Here is a 21483-nt window from a genome sequence, read left to right as displayed (position 1 = left end):
CTCTCCTTCAGAATTTTCTCAAATAGTTTCCCTACCACTGACGTGAGACTTACAGGCCTATAGTTCCCTGGCTTATCTTTACAACCTTTCTTAAATAGCAGAACCACCTTCACTGTTCTCCAGCTCCCAGGCACCTCCACCGTGGCCAGAGAGGAAGTAAAAATTTGGGTCAGAGCCCCTGCGATTTCCTCCCTTGCCTCCATCAGTGTCTGGGACACAAATCATCTGGACCTGGAGATTTGTCCACTTTTAAGCCTGCCAACATCTCCAATACCTGTCACTCCCGATATCAATTTGCTTAAGAACCTCGCAGTCTCTCTCCCCGAGTTTGATGCTTTCATCCTCATTCTCTTGGATGAAGTCGGATGTGTAGTATTCATACAACACTCTAGTGATGTCCTCTGGCTCTGCCCATAGATTGCCCCTTTGGTCCCTTATGGGCCCTACTCTTTCCCTGGTTATCCTCTTCCCATTGATATACAATCTTGCTGGAGGCAGAGTCAGACCCACACTAACAATTGAGTGCCCACTTGGGAGAAAATTGGTGATGTCACTGGGATTTTCTGAAGAGCTGAGGCTGAAGCCTGCCAGGTTCCTGGAGGGAGTTTTCCAAGTCAGGCCAAGGCTCTAGCAAGGCCTCTGTTAATTCGACCCCACCCTCTCACTTGGAGCCGGAGGGCCACAGCCGCAACTGCATGCCCCTTCACACTGATGGCCTGGAAGCTGTGACCATACTTAACTTTTCACTTTTTTCTGTAATCTTCAGGAAGCCTCCAATTTGTGGCACCCTCACAGACCCTAACTATATGAACACGCCCACCTCTCCTGGCGGGGCTGCTAGTTGCCCACAGCCTTGGACTCGCAAATTGACCCTCCTGCATACGGAGCCTTCCGACTGTTCCCAATTGGATGCGGTTCACATAGGTGGCCGGATACTTGGTCACCGCTGGGATGATTCCACAGGTGGAGGGACTTTTTAAAATTTATTCACGGGATGTGGGCTTCGCTGGCTGGGCCAGCATTTATTGCCCATCCCTAGTTGCCCTTAGAAAGGTGGCAGTGAGCTGCCTTCTTGAACTGCAGAAGTCCATGTGGTGTAGGTACACCCACAGTGCTATTAGGAAGGGAGTTCTAGGATTTTGGCCCAGTGACAGTGAAGGAACGGTGATATATTTCCAAGTCGGATGGTGAGTGACTTGGAGGGAAAATTCCAGGTGGTCATGTTCCCATCTATCTGCTGCTTTTAGATGGTCCTTTTAGATGGTAGTGGTCATGGGTTTGGAAGGTAATGTCTGAGGAGCCTTGGTGAATCCCTCAGTGCAATTTGTAGATGGTACACACTGCTGCTACTGTGCGTTGGTGGTGGAGTGAGTGAATGTTTGTGGATGTGGTGCCAATCAAGCTGGCTGCTTTGTCCTGGATGGTGTCAAGCTTTTTGTGTGTTATGGGAGATGCATTCATCCAGGCAAGTGGGGAATATTCCATCACACTCCTGACTTGTGCCTTGTAAATGGTGTACAGGCTTTGGGGAGTTAGGAAGAGAGTTACTTGTTGTACGATTCCTATTCTCTGACCTGCTCTTGTAGCCATTGGTCTGGTTCAGTTTCTGATCAATGGTAATCCTCAGGATGTTGATAATGGGGGATTCAGTGATGGTAATGCTATTGAACATCAGGGGGTTGGATTCTGTCTTGTTGGAGATGGTCATTGCCAGGCACTTGCGTGGCACGAATGTTCATAGTCACTTGTCAGGCCAAGCCTGGATATTGTCCAGGTGTTGCTGCATTTTGACATGGACTGATTCCAGCATCTGAGGAGTTGTGAATGGTGCTGAACATTGTGAAATCATTAGTGAACGTCCCCACTTTTGACCTCATAATGGAAGGAATGTCATTGATGAAGCAGCTGAAGATGGTTGGGCCAAGGACACTACCCTGAGCAATTCCTGCAGTGATGTCCTGGAGCTGAGATGAGTGACATCCAACAACTACAACCATTTTCCTTTGTGCTAGATATGACTCCAACAACTGAAGAGTTTTTCCCCTGATTCCCATTGACTCCAGTTTTCCTAAGGCTCCTTAATGCCACACTCTGACAAATGCAGCCTTGAAATTAAGGGCAGTAACTCTCACCTCACCTTGGGAATTCAACTCTTTTGCCACTGTTTGTACTAAAACTGTAATGAGGTCAGGAGTAGCCCTGGTGGAACCGAAACTTGGTGTCAGTGAGCAGGTTATTGCTAGGCAAGTGCCATTTGATAGCACTGTTGATGACTCCTTCCATTATTTTACTGATGATGGAGAGTAGACTGATGGCATGGTAATTAGGTTGGATTTCTCCTGCTTTTTGTGTACAGGACATACCTGGGCAATTTTCCACATAGCTAGGTAAATAGCCGGTGTTGAATCTGTACTGGAACAGCTTGGCTAGTGGTGCGGCAAGTTCTGGAGCACAAGTCTTCAGCACTATTGCTGGAATATTGGCAGGGCCCATAGTCTTTGCAGTATTCAGTGCCTTCAGCAGTTTCTTGATATTACATGGAGTGAATCGAATTGGCTGGAGGCTGGCATCTGTGATGCTGGGGACCTCCGGAGGAGGCCAAAATGGATTATCCACTTAACACTCCTGGCGAAAGATTGTAGCAAATGATTCAGCCTTATCTTTTGCATTGATGTGCTGATTGAGAATGAGGATATTTGTGGAGCCTCCTCCTCCAGTGAGTTGTTTAATTGTCCACCACCATTCATGACTGGATGTGGCAGGATTGCAGAGCTTAGATCTGATCCGTTGGTTGTGGGATTGTTTAACTCTGTCTATTACTTGCTGCTTATGCTGTTTGGCACGCAAGTAGTCCTGTGTTATGTCTTCACTAGTTAGACACCTAATTTTTAGGTATGCCTGGTGCTGCTCCTGGCATGCCCTCCTGCACTCTTCATTGAACCAGGGTTGACCCCCTGGCTTGATGGTAATGGTAGAGCGGGGGATATGCCGGGCCATGAGGTTACACGTTGTCTTTGAGTAAAGTCTCCTGCCGTTGATGGCCCACAGTGCCTCATGGATGTCCGGTCATCGGTTGCTAGATCTGTTCGAAATCTATCTCATTTAGCACAATGGTAGTGCCACACAACACGATGGAGGGTATCATCATTGTGAAGGTGGGACCTTGTCTCCACAATGATTGTGTGGTGGTCACTCCTACTGATACTGTCATGGACAGGTGCATTTGTGGCAGGCAGATTGGTGAGGACGAGGTCAAGTATGTTTTTCCCTCTTGTTGGTTCCTTCACCACCTGCCACAGACCCAGTCTAGCAGCTATGTCCATTTGGAGTCAGCCAGCTTACTCAGTAGTGGTGCTACCGAGCCACTCTTGGTGATGGACATTGAAGTCCCCCACCCAGAGTACATTCTGCGCCTTTGCCATCCTCAGTACTCCTCCAACTGGTGTTCATTATGTAAGAGCACTGATTCATCAGCTCAGGGAGGGCTGTACCTGGTTCTCAGCAGGAGGTTTCCTTGCCTATGTTTGACCTGATACCTTGTCTTGTCCTCAGGGCACAGAAGACTAAAATAAGATTTGATAGAGGTGTTTGAAATCACAATGGATTTAGACATGGGCATATAAAGAGAAACTGTTTCCAGCCAATATCTTGCTTTCTCTGTGGTGGAAAGTGGAGATGTTGGAGATGGTGGCTGGGGGCAAGGTGGAGCAACTAGAAGATTGTGGGTTGTTTGCACTGGGAGGTAAGACTGTGCTGTCCCTGGCCCACAACCAGAATTGTAAAAACACTTACCTTATGGATGAAGGACTTTCTGTCTCCTTTTACTGTTTGGGTTTTCAGAGCCCCAGGAAACCCAGCCAGCTTGGTTAAAAATAAATGCGTTGTTAAAATGATGACACACAATCTTTTCAAAAGATTTCAATAACTGATCTGTCCTTTAAAAGTGGATTGGTTTCTTGTCCCTGACTTCTCCCCATCTTCATTGAAACTGAAAGTGGGCATGTTCGAGGCGAGTTTGGGTCCTATTTCAGGTTTTTAAGTTTTTAATCTTTCATCAGTCACAATCCACCATTTTTATAGATTAAAATTGCTTTCCTGAACTCGGGTTCGTAGTGTGGCATTATCATTTGACTATTAACCAGCAACCCAGGCTAATGCTGTGGGAGCAGTGGTTCAAATCCCACAGTGGGATGCAGTTAATAAACCTGGAAATTAATAAAAAAAACTGGTCTCAGTAACAATGACCATGAAGCCATTTTCAATTGTCGTAAAAACCCATCTTGTTCACAAATGTCCTTTTGGGAAGGATGTCTGTTGTCCTTATTGGTCTGGCCTACATGTGCCTCCAGACCAACAGCAATGTGGTTGACTCTTAACTACCCCCCGAAATAGCCTAGCAAGCCACTTAGTTCAAGGACAATGAGGGTGGGCAACAAGTGATGTCCACATCCCATGAAAGAATAAAAAAAATAACAAGAAGGTGGCGTTAGGCCTGTCCAGTCATGTGATGGAATCTGGGTGGGAATCACGGCAATAGCTGATGACTACGCATGCATTGGTATCATTTTTAAGAGGCAGTCATCCTTCCCTGCAGAGTTTAAATAACCTTTCACTGCTTCTCTGACAGCAGTTTGGTGATGGACATTAGAATTTCACAGCAGTGCATCTCAGCCCCTGAGAAGGGCATCTCTGAGTGTGGATCAGAGCACTCCAAATTTAAAACTAGCTTCCTGCACCCTCAGAACCATAGCAAGCACTTTGAGAAACATGACCCAGAGCGCTAAAGACAAGGGATGTTGCAGACACACAATGTCTCCCTGTCTGTCCTCCTCCAGGAAGTCTGGGAAAGGCAGACTTGTTCCCAGCTGACAGAAGGAAAAAACCCTCCCATTTTACCATAGAAGCCTAAATGGAGGTCGCAATGGAGGTAAGCAGCCACCAGTTGCAGCAAAGAGACTGGGTCCAGTGCAGGAAGAGGGTGAATGACCTATTTTGCATCTCAAAGGTAAGTTTGAGTGAATGATGTGAACATTATAATGACAAGTTGGGGAAGCAGTGATGGATCATTAATTTGAAGGGATCATAAGGGCGGCCAGATGTACATTTGTCCTCTGCAGCAGTTGCCTCAAGACGAATGACTGTGTGTGGGTGACAGGCATCTTCAGCTTAGTGCCAAAGTTCTCCAAGTCCCATGGATCTGTAAGCATGAGGGTGGGCCAGCAAAAATGGGTCCACTTCATCATGTTCTGGAGGGTCACCTCCCCTTCTGCCTGAAGGAGGAAAGGGACCACAGCAACTGGGAAAGGTTGAAGATAGGAGGAGCAGTGCCAGATATTTGAACCTTGATGCCTACTAAGATGGAGGCACTCGAATTGGCTGGACAGCAGTGCGGCTGTTCCGTCTCCAGTGCAGATATTGAAGTGACAGGTATTGAGAGTGAGGAGGACTACAGCTTTGTCTTGCTCCTCTGAGCAGAAAGAAAGCACATTGAAGTCATGGATTAGATTTAAGAGGGCAGAGGAGCTAATTGCTTTGTCCTCCCTTGTAGGTGCATGTGCTTCAGAGTGAGGTGGAGAAATCACTGGTCAAGCTCTTCAGACCTTCTGTGAGGAAGAGAGTTTCATGCCTCAGAGGACACATCAGCACATCTTTTCTCTGCAGCATCCACCAGTGCAGATAGTCACCTTGGTGGGTATGCACTTGTAAATCGACTAAGAGTCAAAACCTGGTGAGAACCTCACTCGAGTGCAGGCGCAGCTGATGGCGACTGTGATAGCCAGGTTCCCTGACAGTTAGAGGACTGAAGGCCAGACACATGTTGAGCCCGAGGCTGCTGACCTGCCTTTGATGTTCGCCATACTCAATCTTCTGGAGTTGCAGCAACAAACAGGGGAATATCTGACAGAGCTGCCTGAGGCATGGAACAGACAATGGAGGGGTCCATCTAGGCCATGAGTTCTATCATTGCTCAGGCATTTGAGTGTGTGGCTTCTTTCACTGTGAAGTTGGTAACTGTCATGAAGAACCAAAGCCGTAGATCACTCAGTGGATTCTCGGTTGAGCGCAAACCTGCAGACCATTGCTGTGGCCATGAGCTCACTGCAGCAACTAGATACCCCTCTAGATGCACCGCCATCTATGGAAAGCAGGGAGATGCCATCGTGCACCAAAAAGCCAGAGAAGCTGCATTCTGCCACATCTAGGGGCACCTCTCAAGATGCTCTTTGATCCTTTAACAGTGACATGAACGCTTTCAGCAGAAGCAGCCACAGAGGAGGCTTCTACCTCACATTGCTGGGGAACCTCTAGGCCTCAGAAAACCAGAAGACGGCCGCCACAGTAATCATAGGCCACAGGGTATGGAGATTAGCAATCTACCTCCACCTCAGCTGCAGATGCCAAGGAGACACCACATTGCAGCACAAGGAGACATATTCAAAATAACTCTTAAACACACCAGGGTGGCATAGGTGCTTAAATCTTTGCCAGATATTGCTGCTTGTTTATGATTAAACAATGTTTGGGCTTTCATTTGTCCTTTATTCAGTGAATAATTCCCTTACAGTTGGCTACTGGAACACTTGGATCTCCATATACACATGTTGAAGGTCACAATTAGAATATTATCCCCTCCATGTAATGGAACAGGGTGAAAGTAGAGGCTGGGTTATGGTATAAGGATCATTACATGATATATGACACTTTGGGCGGCAAGGCAATTTGGAGAGTGGCTGCTGCTCATGAGTGATGGTGATGGAAATGGCTAAGAATCAAATTCTCACGGGCCTCTCTAGTGTGCATTTCCATGCCTCTGACCTCTCCTGCAGGCAGATGATGTGGCACTCCTGCTACATACTCCACTTCTCAATATTCCTCATCCGGTGAGGCTTGTGTCTCCTCCTTGTCCTTTGGGTACAAGGCCTCACACCTTTCCAATACCAAGCTGTGCAATATGTCAACAATGATCTGAGACCCTTGCTGGGTCATACTGCAGAGCTCCCACAGAACAATCAGCAATAGAATTGCATCCTCAGTAGTCCTAATGTCTGCTCAATAGTGGCCCTGGCCCTTGTGGAGCTATGACTTGCATTTTACCATTCCTCTGCTTCACTGTGTGAGTTCCTGATATTGTCATTAGACAGGTCTAGAGGGCAGCCCCTTTCACCAATGATCCATTCCTGTAGCTGCAGGTGCGGTTGGAACAATTTTGGAGTTCTGAAGTACAGGTGCATCATTGTTACTGTTGGGAATCAGACACAGATATGCATTATTTGTTTCCTATGACCACACACTAGAGTTGAACATGGATGGAACAGAATTCCTTTTTGTTGATGAATGATTCAGGCTGTTCCAATGGAGTTTTAATTGCAATGTGTGCATTGACTTGCACCCTGCACAAATGAAAGTCAGCTATGGCCCTGAATCCCATGAGCAGTGAATCCTGTTGACCTCTCAGTCTGGCTCTCGGTCTGTGCTGTATCAAATGAACTCATCAACCCTCTTGAAACCCATTGGTCACCTCCCTCTTGCAGGGGTGTGCTGCTGCCTAGGATATCCTACATATATCAATGTTGGATCCTTGGAAAGATATGGAGGCATAGAAGTTGAGTACAACGGTAAGTGTCAGCACCATTGGCATAGGGTGGCCATCCAAATCCCATTGAAACATGTAATCCTGCATTGTGGAAAAATTTCAGTGACTGTCTCTCTCTCGAGAGGTGGAGTCTTTACTGGCAGTGCCTCTTGAACAGGTAATTCATGCAGGTCCTGAAGACTCTGGGTCACATCACTACCTTTCTTCTGCCTCTTCTCTGCTGCCACTCCACATGACCTTCTGGTGCCTCCTTGAACTGAATGGCTTGTGCTTCCTGCTGCAGCTGGGGTGCCAGCGATGGTGACTGCGCACCATGTTATTGTCTTCCTGTGTGTACTTCTTCCAGCGGTCATGGGTGCAGTAGCACTGGGTGATGATTCACATCTTTATGACTCACACCTTTTACTGGCTGGATCCCTATGATGGATTGATCCCACTTGACCCCACAACTCCTCAGAGCAGACCCTATCCTGGAAGGCTCTGCTGCCCAGAGCTGCCTCTCTCATTTGACAATACTTTTCCTTCTCTCTCTCTCTCTTCGGTCCTAGACTGCACTGAAATTAAAGGCAGAACAACTTTTCCACTGTAAATCAGAGATGTTGCTTGAAAGCAAGGGATCCCTGTGCTCTTCGCAGGGCAGCATAAAATTCCATTCAGAGATAGTAGATTTGACTTAATGACCTTGTGAATAAACGTAACTATCTTCCCGCTGCTTCTGAGCAACTTTGCCACTTTGTTTCCTTCTCACCGCATGCTTAATTGTCTTCTATTTCCCAGCTGTCAAGACACCGATCTGAGACCTGCCATGCAATTCAGGAGCTCCATCTGCCATGCTTGCCCTCCTAGCGGACTTCATTAAATTTCAGATGTAGAGGGCAAAAGCCAGGAAGTATGCTAAGCCTACATAAAACATTAGCTTAGCCATTGTGTCCAAATTCTAGGAACTTCACTTTAGAAAGGATTTGAACATTTTGTAGAGGGTATGGAGGAGATTTACTAGAATGGTTCCAGTTATCAGGAATTAAAGTTACATGGATAGACTGGAGAAGCTGGGGTTCTTGTTCAATGGACAGAGAAGAAGAGGTTTGAATGAGATGTTTAATGACAGTTTTAGATAAGAGTATGTAAAGAGAAACTATTTCCAATAGCTGAAGGATATATAACTAAAAGACATATTTTAAGATGATAGGCAAAAGAACCAGAGTTTTTTTAATATATTATTTTATGGGATGTGAGCAACGCTGGCAAGGTTGCTATCCATTCCTAATTGCCCTTGAGAAGGTGGTGCTGAGCTGCTGTCTTGAACTGCTGCAGTCCATTTAGTGTAGATACACCCATGGTGTTGTTAGGGAGGCAGTGACAGAGGAAAGGCCTTTTTGTACAATGGGCGGTTAGGATTTGGAATGCACTGCCTGATAAGGTGGTGGGAGCAGATTCCGTTGTAGCTTCCAAACTAAAATTTGATAAATACTTCAAGGAGAAAAAATGAAGGGAAAAGTTATGGAGTGCCCTAAATGAATTACTCTTCGAACGACCCAATGTAAACTCAATGAGCTAATTGACCTTCTGTGCTGCTTTATTCTATGATTCTGTAAAGTTCTTTATACTCCCAACTCTTGTTGTAACCTTACTTTATGACTTCAACTAACCAAATTGTTGTGCCTGTTGAAGTTCGTAGGGTAGCATTTGCATCATTTCTATTGGCCATGTTGTTTCTGTAACAATCCTATTTTTGAAATTTTTTTTTAACACATGTCTTGCCACTGAAAGACAAGATAGAAGTAGTTTAGTAATTTTCTGAGGCTGTCTTAATATTTAGTGGTTTTCTCTGATATTTACAGCCTTCAACACCCCAATCTAAAGCTGACCATTTCTCCAACAAATGTCACTAAAACCCTACTTTTATTACACATCTCCAGCAGATACTTGGGTTTCTGATTCCATTCTATTTAATTCATTTAGAATGAAATGCATCTTTTAAAAATTTGAATGCTTTTACATCTACCACAGAGAGAAATTAATCTAACTGCATGTTTTGATCCACATTCATTTATTTATGTCACAATTCAATATTCAGGTTGCCATGCCTTGACCATGGCCAGATGGCACTTCCATTGGTATTGGAATCCAATGTGCAATCAGCACAGGCCCACTTAGGCCCAGATATTCATCCCCAGGACGGGAGATTTCTGGGCTCAGCAAACCCGATCAGCAGTTCAGGTTTTCTGTTGGTGGTTTGGGCTAAAGTAGGAGTTGTGTGCAGCGGCTGCCGAGCAGAGGTTGGGTGGAGGCCTGCCTCTGTGCTCTGACACTGTGTTTAAATAAATAAAAATAAAGAATAAAACAATAAAGCTCTCCAGCCCTTGCGCTTCATGCAGTCCATTTGCGCCATCCATTCCAACCTATGTTAATTCATGCCAACTCATGCCCACCCTTTCCCTACCCACCACCTTTTGCCCTTAACCCCTTCATGCCATGCCAACTCACCTAGTATCCTTGGATAGTTCCTTGATAGCTTTGACACTTCTTTGACAGTTGGATAGTTCTTTAAAAGTTCTTTCACAGTTGGACAGTTCCAATGGGTTTTTGCATAAAAGGTGCATAATCTTGTTCACTTTTAAAAACAGTTAAACGGTGCCTTACCTCTTCCAAAGGGGGCCCAGGACCCTATCCACAGGGGTGCCTTACCGTTCTAAAGGGGTACATTGGCTGTTCAAATGAATCCACCAAGTTTAGACCTCCTTTTACATGTTCTAATCTGCACACTCTGGGTTTCACACTCCTGGCTTACCAAAATCCTACTTCAGTGGAGGCAGCTGGTGATTTAAATGGCCTCCGCCAATTGCACATGTGCGAAACTTGGACCATCTCCACTCACTTCCCTGCTATGATGGGAAATGCTGAGTTATGGGGTGGGACTTAGAAATTTTGGTCACTTCCAGTGGTGAAAATCTGGGCCTTGGTTAGTTTTACTCCTGCCAATTGTACACTGGATTCTAACTAGGAATAAGATCACCTGATTAGGGAGTTCTGGTCAAGTTTACAACCATTTTCAGCAGGAGCCCACCAAATCGGCCATGCAATTTTGGGACTGAAGAGTTTAAAAGTTAGCTACAATTAAAGTTTATATAAGATCAGGGCAGTTTTAAACTCATAAAACATTGTAAACACATAAATGAGGATTCAAGTACAGGAGCAGGGATGCCTTGCTGCAATTATATAGGGCCTTGGTGAGACCACACCTGGAATATTGTATGCAGTTTTGGTCTCCTTATCTGAGGAAGGATGTTCTTGCTATAGAGGGAGTACAGCAAAGGTTTACCAGACTGATTCCTGGGATCTCATAGAAACCTACAAAATTCTAACAGGACTAGACAGGGTAGATGCAGGAAGGATGTTCCGATGGTGGGGGAGTCCAGAACCAGGGGTCACAGACTGAGGATACGGGGTAGACCATTTAGGACTGAGATGAGGAGAAATTTCTTATCCCAGAGAGTGGTGAGCCTGTGGAATTCGCTATCACAGAAAGTAGTTGAGGCCAAAACATTGTATGTTTTCAAGAAGGAGTTAAATATAGCTCTTGGGGTGAAAGGGATTATAGGATATGGGGAGAAAGCGGGAGCAGGCTATTGAGTTGGATGATCAGCCATGATCACAATGAATGGCAGAGCAGGTTTGAAGGGCTGAATGGCCTATTCCTGCTCCTATTTTCTATGTTTCTAATAATAGTTTGAAATGCTTTATTGTCTTCATTTGAAGGATTTGAAGCATTGGAGGCAGTACAGTGAAGTTTCACTAAATTGGTCCCTGGGAGGAGGGGGTTGTCCTATGATGAGAAGCTGAGTAAATTAGGCCTATACTTCTCTAGAATTTAGAAGAATGAGAGGCAGTCTCATTGAAAAACCCCAGCATTGGGCTGGGAGCTGTATTGACTCCACATGAAGACAAGGAACCGATTTAAATCATTAAATTCCTATTAGGGGTGTTTTTTGGGGCTGCTAGTATTTTCTGCCATGTAGGAATGCAGTGACCTTCATGGAGATAGCCTCCTCCCTGCACCCTTCCAGGAGGGCATTGGAGCTTGAGGCTCCACGGGGAGGAAAGACATCGTCTTCTGCCCACTGCCCCATCTGGAGGGGTTTCCCCTCCTTTCTATAGGCCCCTCCCCCTTGCATATCTGGAATAAATTAAAATTTCCCCTCTGAAGGCCCTCCATGTCCTTGCATTGTTACTACTATGATGGGAAGAGTACGCAGATTCTCTAGCCCCACTAGTCCACAGGTCGCACCTTTAGTGTAAATGTTTAATTCACTCACCAAAATAGCCAATTATTTACCTTTGCTACTGTTGGACCCTGAATAAAAGTGACTTTAACCAGGCTTCTTTCAATAAACTCAGAATGATTGATTTATTATAAAATGAAATACTTTTTAAAACAAGTTACAAGAACTGGTTAACAGACAATTTGTAATCTGGAATTGTAACTCGCTTTTAAAATACCCAGCGCACACACACATACAGACACACATACAAATAGGTCTCTGCAGAGATTGGCAGTTAAAGATAAACTTTATAAAAAGGATAATGTTTGCAAGGTTTTGATGCTGTCAGTCTGATGCTCCTTTGTGTGAAGACAGAATGCTAGTCTGGAGGTTCTCACCAATGGAGCTTCAACATGGAGAAGAATAGAGCCGGATCAATCCTTGGGATCTCCCTCTCGTCTCAGCCTTTCATGTTTCCAAATACAGACAAGTTTCACTGAGATGAGAATTCCTAGCTAGATACTGACATTGTACTTTAGGCAAGACAAGGAGAGTGGGATTTGGGCATCTTTCCTTTTCTTGGTTTATTTCCAGCTGAGTTTAAAAACAAAGCTCAAAACATAAAACTCATCTTCATCAGGTGAATTTCTGTAAATCACCAGAGCCTTTGCCTTTGAACCCATTTTTTTCTCTAGCTACAAATGACCAGTCAGTTGCTCATTGTCAATGAATGGATGCCTGGTATAATTGTCAATTCTAGCGAATACGTGACTGGCCTTCTTTGATGAAATGCTGCTGTGCCTCCTTTACTACTACCTGTATTCCCAAATTCTAAATTCATATATGTTACTCTTGAGACGCAGCGACTGTGCTGTGAAGCCATGAAGTTCTGAAGACCCCTTTAACAGAGCTACAAAGGCATTGGCTTTCAGTGGCTTTCTTCTCAGCTAGGTCTTCCTTCTTTTTCACTTGCGGCATCAAGAAGTTAAAGGGCACCACGGAAAGGGCCTCTTAGCTGAGCAGTGCACTCCTCCAACACTGCCTCAAACCCCTCCCAATCAGATTCGCTGGTACTTTCGATTTGATAGAGCGGCATTTCTGAGGTACAGCAAGATGGTGGTTCTCCACTATTACTTTGAAACACAATTTGACACTCCTCTCACTGACCGTGTGCCTGTTATATACCTGGAACCTCACAATGTGAAGGTAGAGCACCCTCCTGATGTTCTCAAGCCTCTCCCAATAATACTGGTTCCTACCTCCCCTCCAAGCCCATCACTTATGACGTGCCCATGCCCCATGTGGACTTCTACCCAGCCCATCCAGAGGCTTTGTGCACGGTCACCTACTGAGGTGAACCCCGCCCTTCCCCAGGAGACCTTCACATGTCCCCCACTTTATTATGTGTTTCCAATCTACAGGCTGCAGTGTCTCAGTTACTATCACCATTCCATCTGCAGCCCAGTACAAAGACAACTGTGAGACAGCCCCGCATACCAACCTGTGCTTTTTCCCTCTGACGCACCCAGCCCTTGTTCTGGCCCCCAGCTTGAGTGCACTGTGCTCCCAACGCTGCACCCCAGGACTGTCTCCTATCCCTGACTTCTGGTTATGAGGTCCACATAACCCCTGGACTGCCTGTACTCTCTGACACCTTTCCACATTGCCACAGCAGTGCCTGTACTCTGTGACTCCTGGCTGCAAGCCCAGACCAAGGACTTTGAGTTTCACGATGTTCCCCATTGCCCTAATGACTGAGGACTACAGTCCCCCTTCCCAAACCAACCCCCCCCCACCTTCTGAATCTCTGTACGACCCATTCCCCTTGTGCCACACTAACGACTTCTCCCACCTTTTCCAGAGTCTGCGTCCCCTTCCAGTCAAATGTGTCTTATCCCTTCAACCCCCTTGAATGTCAACATTTCATCTGCCCTTGTCGGGCTCCAGCATCCCACCCCTCAGTCTACACTCTACCTTCCATTGTTCCCCATCCTCCTTCACCTCCTTGCCCCTCTGCCCTCCATTGTGACCCCTTTCTCCCTCACATTCCTTGCACAGCCTTCCTTCCCCATTACCCCCCTTGTGTCTGACATCCCTACCCTCCCCTCACACCCCACCCTCGGTCAAAATACTCATTTCTGAAAGTGGAGTTCTGTGTGAATACCACTGCACTGTGATGTCCTTGTGGACAATGGTGTCAGTCACCAGGGCTAAACACCCCTGCACTCCCTACCCCAGCCGCAGTGCCAGTCAGGGTCTGAAAGTGGAGGCCTGCATGACTACGGCTGCACAGTTGTGCCCTGCTGGACAACGCAGGCAAAGAGCAGGAGCAGACCAACCCTACAGCCCCAGCAGTGTGGTGTTCATCGCAACAAGACCAGCACAGCACTTTGACAGGTAGGCTATATATGTTGCACTCATCTTGAAGTCACGAGCAAACTGAGGTCAGATGTCTGCACACCACTCCTTTTCAAACAGGTTTCAGGCTGACATAGTTTCTCGCTGGCGTTGCGCAAGATTGGAAGGTGTCATGAGATTCCGGCTAGCAGCTTTTTAAGGAAGCGGTAGAGCGAAGGTTCACTAAATTGGTCCCTGGCATGAGGGGGCTGTCTTATGATGAAAGGCTGAGTAAATTGGGCTTATATTCTCTGGAATTTAGAAGAATGAGAGGTGATCTCTTCAAAACCTACAAAATTCTGAAGGAGATGAAGCTGAGAGATTTTTTCCATTAGTTGGGGAGAGTAAAACATGGGGACACAGTCTCAGGATAAGGGGCCAATCATTTAGGACTGAGATGAGAAGAAATTTCTTTACTTAATGGGTTGCGAATCTTTGGAATTCTCTGTCCCAGAAGGTTGTGGATGCTCCATCGATGAATACATTTAAGGCTGAGATAGACAGATTTTTGGTTGGTCTCGCAAGGAATTAAGGGATATGGGGAGTGGGCGGAGGAATGGAATTGAAACCTAAGATCAGCCATGATTGTATTGAATGGCACAGCAGGCTCAACAGGCCATATGGTTTAGTCATGCTCCTATTTCTTGTGTTCTTGTAATGAACACTCCTTCCATCCAAACCCTGGGTTGGGACTTGAACCTGGAACTGCTGGCTTCATGGTATGGGCACTACCCACTGTGCCACAAGACCTCCCCTGTTTGCTGGTAGTGAAGAAAAGAAATAGCAATGCCATATTTCATACAGAGGAGCTCATGATCCTCAGGCAGAACTTTATAATCTTCCATGTGAGTCTCTGAGCAAATGTGGGACAATTGAAACGCTTGATATAACTTATTAGCACAATGTGTTACATCTACAATTATCCTAATGATAATGATATCTAGTCCAAATAGCATATTCATCTCCTATTTCTTGTGTTCTTATGAAATTGACAGATGCCAGTACTGGGGAGAATGGAACAGCCCTCCCCCATCCCTATTATTGTAACCCAGCTTCAATGATCTGACAACAAACTATGGCTCCTTTGCTTTTGTTATGACGCAGCAGTTGGTAAAGACTGAGTTGTTTAAATCCCAGAGAGAAACTAAAGCAACTGTCATAACCCATATTTTCACTTGCTATGTTTGAGATGAAGCTTCTCAGCAGGAGTGGAACTACTAAGCCTCAAGAGGTTTTTTTTATATAAAACTAAATTAAACATTTATTTATTTAACAACAAATTAAACACATACACATGTCTGCAAATTACTACCATAATAACTTTTAAACAAATCCCCAAATTAATCACTCCCAGGTAAATCTTCAATAAACCATAGACTTTAAACAGATACAAGACAAAGCTCATTTGACCTGACAAATTCAAAATGAGGTCCCTTGCAATTTGGTTCCTTTGCAGACACAGTTGTAGGTTTACAGGCTGGTTAGATCTTAAATGCCTCTGACCTGCTTACATAAAACTCTTTTCTGTTTATACCTAGCTTCCCCTCTGAATGTAAATTTTCCATTGTACCCTAGGTTTTTAACGTCACATCTTCTAACAATAACATTTTCATCCCACTAATTTTATTAGCAATATAAACACATTGTTTGGTGTCTCTCAGCTAGGTGCAAGATTTCACCCATTCTTATGAAGGGTTTATTTCAAAATGCAAATTGCCCTTTACCTTCTCTCTTTACGTTTTTCTAATTAACGTCTCAAACTACTATACATCAAAGCACCCAGACTAGCTGGCTTTAATCCAATTAAGACACACACTACAAACACATAGACTCACACACGGACTCAGATCCTACTACAAGTCCAATTTAAAAATAATTTCCAATAACATTACAGACATTAATATATATTCATGACAGTTTTCCCAAATAATGTGCTTTAAAGCATCATAAGAACATCAATACTGTATTCATGAATGAAAATATTTCCAAATTAAGGCGGGGATTTTCCTTTAATGCGCAAAGTCCGTTACCAGGTGCGAGAAAAGGCATTCCACATGCCGGCTGCAATGGTGGCTTTTTTGCAGCGAATTGTCAGCTGATTAGTTATTCATCCATGGGAAACACGCCATTCCGGTCAATAGCGGCATCTGATTCACCCGCCCTGCCATGACATTAGCACTCCCTAAGTCTGGCGCCATATTTAAACAGCGCCTCTCCATAGCATTTGCACTCTCTGCAGCAGCTTCAATGAAAACATGGCTCCCAAAGGCAGAAAGTACGCTGTACCCAAATTCAGTGACGCCTCACTGGACCACCTATTGAATGCAGTTGAGACCCACCGTGATGTCCTCTATCCCCTCTCTAGCCGCAAGCCTTCCACCAAGGTGATCAATCCGACTTGGGAGGTGGCCACAGTGGTGGTCAGTACAAATGCCCCGCAGAAGAGGTCAGCCACTCAGTGCAGGAAGAGGATGAACAATCTCATCCATTCTGCCAGGGTATGTCAACCATCTCATCACTCTCAACTCGCACACTCTCAAGCCACATATCCACAAGGATCTCACTTGCTGTCACTTCAAGGGACACCACCACTCACTCTCACACACTCTGACATCTCCACCTGGCCTCATCTCTTCTGGAGTTTGTGTCCTAATCTTGTCCAGAGCTCCACTCACCACCCACATATGCCAAGCATCCTTATCATCTGCCCTCACATATGTCTTGCTCATACTCTCTCCATTTGTCTTCATGCAGGACAAGCTGGAACACAATAAGGAGGGATCCCACACTGGGGGTGGAGTTCCTGAGATCAAGGTTTTCACGCACTTTGAGAACAGAGCCATAGAGCTGGCCATAGAGGACGTAGACTGTGCCTGCGCTGACAGTGAGGTTGGCAGTGCACACCCAAGTGATGATCTTGCGCTAGAACATCCATCAGACAACCATACTGTGAGTGATTTCTCCTGTTTCAAAGTCACCTGCCATGCTAATTTTCTCTCCTTTCTAACGTAGGCACTTCTAAGAAGCCTCCCAGAGCATCCAGGAGCCAGGCTCTCAACTGCAATAGCCCTGACAGCACCTTTGAAGAACCATCACAGCATTCAGCTACACCCTCCACCATCTCAGAGACACACACCTCAGTGGAACCTAGTTCTAGAGTAGCCTCAAGGTCACAATCTGGTGTGCACAGCGCACCATCTGCTCCACAGCAGGCGGAGGCAAGGACATCAGAGGTCACCGACACACAGAGGACCGCTGGGCCCGAGCCCAATGACGAGCCTTTAGACTCAGTCCTAAATCAGTTGCTGGAGTTGCAATGACAAGCATGGGAACATTAGGAAGGGATTGCAATGCATGATGGAGGAGTCCGTCCACCTTAAGTTTGAGGTGATAGTGCCAGCGTGCCAACACACTGAGGTCAATGCTGGCAAGTTGGCAGCCACCATGGAAACCTTAGTCCAAGATATCGGTGCTGCATTGTTGCAGGAGCTGCACTTCATCACTGTAGCCATTGGTGGCATCTATCAGTGTCAACACGAGAGGACTGCAGGGCACCTTGATCTCACTCTAGCTTCCACTTCTCCTCAAGGAGTCAGCCAGGGGCCTTCGGCCGCCCACAGGGAGGGTGACCAGCAGCTCGACACCTCGGACCATGCACCCAGGTGACTCTGGGAGTGTCCGACCAATCCAAATCCTCTCTTCCTGTGATCCCCATCAGGTCCAACTCCACTGGTCAACGAGAATGCACCTATCCCACAGCAGGATGCCCAAAGCAGGCGGGGGCCCACCAGGTCTCAGCCCTCCAGAGGATATCTGCCAAGGTCATCACAGACAACAAGATGTAGCAGTCAGCAGGCTACCTCCACCTCCATTGTGGATGTCAGGGGAGCACCAAGGCATGGGTAAGGAAAGTGAAGAAGATGTAGTTGCATAATGTTGGCATGGGTGTCAATCACACATATATAATGTTCATAAATGTAAATAGACTCGCAATCAATTTATATCTCCTTTTGTCAATGCCTTCTTCTTATGATGAGCTGTGTTACTGTCAATCATGCATGATACCTTGGTTCCCACACCCACATATGACAATTGTCTCTATCCTGGGCCTCTCCTCTGTGCAGTGTGCTACCATCCCACCACAGTGAGTGTCCCGTTTCAACACAATGCTCCATATCAGTAATGCCTACACCTGTATGTTAAGTGTGCTTGTGGAACGAATCTCATCCCATGTCTTGTAGGATCCAGTCATGCGCATACTTGGTTCTGTATGATTGAGGCAGAGATGTGCCCATATCTCAACTACACTCTTGAAATGTGAAGGTGTGGTTTTAAGGAAATATGTGCTAATGCATGGAGAAGGTTCATATACCATCCAACTCCATGTGGCCTCTGTCTCCCGGCAGGTTATAATGATTTGAACCTATGGTCAGCCCTTATGTGCGCTGCCCTCAGCCAAGATAGGGTTTCAGACATACCCAGTGTCAATCGCTGAGCTCAGCAAAACCTGGGGCATCCTTGCCAGCTCAAGGTGATGAAGCAATGACACATTTGTGCGCAGGCTTCAGCTGCTTCCTCAATGACCTTCCTTCCATTATAAGTTCATATTATAAGGGATGTTCACTGTTGGCTGCACAATGTTCAGTTCCATTTGCGACTCCTCAGATACTGAAGCAGCAAGATCTGGACAATAACCAAGCTTGGGCTGACAAGTGGCAAGTAACATTCATGCCACACAAATGTCAGGCAATGACCATTTCCAACAAGAAAGAATCTAACCATCACACCTTGACATTCAATGGCATGACCATCATTGAATCTCCCCACTATCAACATCCTGGAGGTTACCATTGACCGGAAACTGAACTGGACCGGCCATATAAATACTGTGGCTACAAGAGCAGATCAGAGGAAAGGAATCGTGTGACGAGTAATTTGCCTTCTGACTCCTCAAAGTCTGTCCAAACCTACAAGGCACAAGTCAGTGTAATTTGGACAAGCTGAGTGAGTGGGCAAATGCATGGCAGATGCAGTATAATATGGATAAATGTGAGGTTATCCATTTTGGTAGCAAAAACAGGAAGGCAGATTATTATCTGCATGGCTATAAATTGAGAGAGGGGAATGTGCAATGAGACCTGGGTGCCCTTGCACACCAGTCACTGAAGGTAAGCATGCAGGTGCAGCAGGCGATAAAGAAGGCAAGTAGTATGTTGGCCTTCATAGCGAGAGGATTCGAGTACAGGAACAGGGATGTCTTGCTGCAATTGTACAGGGCCTGGAATATCGTGTGCAGTTTTGGTCTCCTTATCTGAGGAAGGATGTACTTGCTATAGAGGGAGTGCAACGAAGGTTTACCAGACTGATTCTTGGGGTGACGGGACTGACGTATGAGGAGAGCTTGCGTCGATTAGGATTATATTCGCTGGAATTCAGAAGAATGAGGAGGGGATCTCATAGAAACCTACAAAGTTCTAACAGGACTAGACGGTAGATGCAGGAAGCATGTTCCCGATGGTGGGGGAGTCCAGAACTAGGGGTCACAGTCTGAGGATATGGGGTGAACAATTTAGGACTGAGATGAGGAGAAATTTCTTCACCCAGAGAGTGGTGAGTCTGTGGAATTCATTACCACAGAAAGTAGTTGAGACCAAAACATTGTATGTTTTCAAGAAGAAGTTAGAAACAGCTCTTGAGGCGAAAGGGATCAAAGGGTATGGGAGAAAGCGGAAGCAGGCTATTGAGTTGGATGATCAACCATGATCATAAGAATGGTGGAGCAGGCTTAAAGGACCGAATGGCCTATTCCTGCTCCTAGTTTCTATGTTTCTAAGTCAGGTGTGCAATGGAATTGTCCCCACTTGCCTGGATGTGTGCATCTCCCACAACACTAAAGAAGCTTCATGCTATCTAGAACAAAGTAGCCTGCTTGATTGGCACCACATCCACAAGCTGATGCACAGTAGCAGCAGTGTGTACTATTTACAAGGTGCACTGCAGGAATTCACCAAGGCTCCTTAGACAGCACCTTCCAAACCTATGACCACTACCATGTAGAAGGGCAGCAGATAGATGGGAACACCGCCACCTGGAAATTCCCCTCCAAGTCACTCACCATCCTGACTTGGAAATATATCTCTGTTCTTTCACTGTCGCTGGGTCAAAATCCTGGAACTCCCTCCCTAACAGCGCTGTCGGTTTACCTACACCACATGAACTGCAGCGGTCCAAGAAGGCAGCTCACCACCGCCTTTTCAAGGGCAACTAAGGATGGACAATAAATGCTGGCCCAGCCAGTGAAGCCCACATCCTGTGAATGAATAAAATAAAAGGTGCTTAAATGTCCAATCTTAAGCATTTCTCACCCTGTAGTTGTGACTATTGCAGGTAGACTGATTTGGTCACAAAGTTGGTAGACAACAATGTGCATCCCATCACCTTGACATTCCAAAAGGTTACTGACGCTACTTTCAAATGGTGATTTCTGGAGGCCAAAGCAACTTTTAGGCATGCTCTGGAATCACACATTGTTGCTTCAGACAATGTGGAGGGGCGCAAATGGATGGGAGCGAGTATGTGATGAAGCAGAACAGTGCTCCTCATTAGCAATAACACATGCCCTTGAGGTCTTCATGTTCTCTGATCATGTTGGACTTTGTTAGGGCTAGGGCTGGCCATTAGGGGACACTGGTTATTTAAGAGGAGGCATCTCAATATCAGGCAGCCAAATGTCTGACCTCATCATGGTCTGGTGCCCCACCTCCATAGTAGTGATATGAAAAATGCAGCTGAGGATCCCTAACCTTAACTGCTGGATGTTACTGCCATTTCGGGAAGGGTATCACAGCTGGCTGAATCATCTCTAAGTGCAGTGACAGCAGTGATATCTCATCAGCTGCCTTGTCCCAAATGTTATGTTTCTATGTCACCATCGATGTAACACATCATGCGTGGCTGCATTGATTCTGATGGATCTCCAAGAGGAGCCTTGCCAGATTGAAGGCATACATCCACTAGCCTACTGAGAATTGTGCAAATGCCACTGCCTCTAGTAGGATGCTATTGCGACTGGGATGTTGGACGGACATGTGAAGAGGCAACACTTTCTGATGTCTGATGCTGGAATGCCCTCCTCCAGGTAGCAGCTCATCTCAGCACGGACACAAGCCCTTGAGGCTTGCTCATCCATCACACCATCAGGGCTATCATCTGGAAATTCATGGGCAAAAT

Source organism: Carcharodon carcharias, chromosome 3, assembly GCF_017639515.1.
Source record: "Carcharodon carcharias isolate sCarCar2 chromosome 3, sCarCar2.pri, whole genome shotgun sequence".
Taxonomy (NCBI): Eukaryota; Metazoa; Chordata; class Chondrichthyes; order Lamniformes; family Lamnidae; genus Carcharodon; species Carcharodon carcharias.
Note: the sequence above shows the minus strand (reverse complement) of the source record.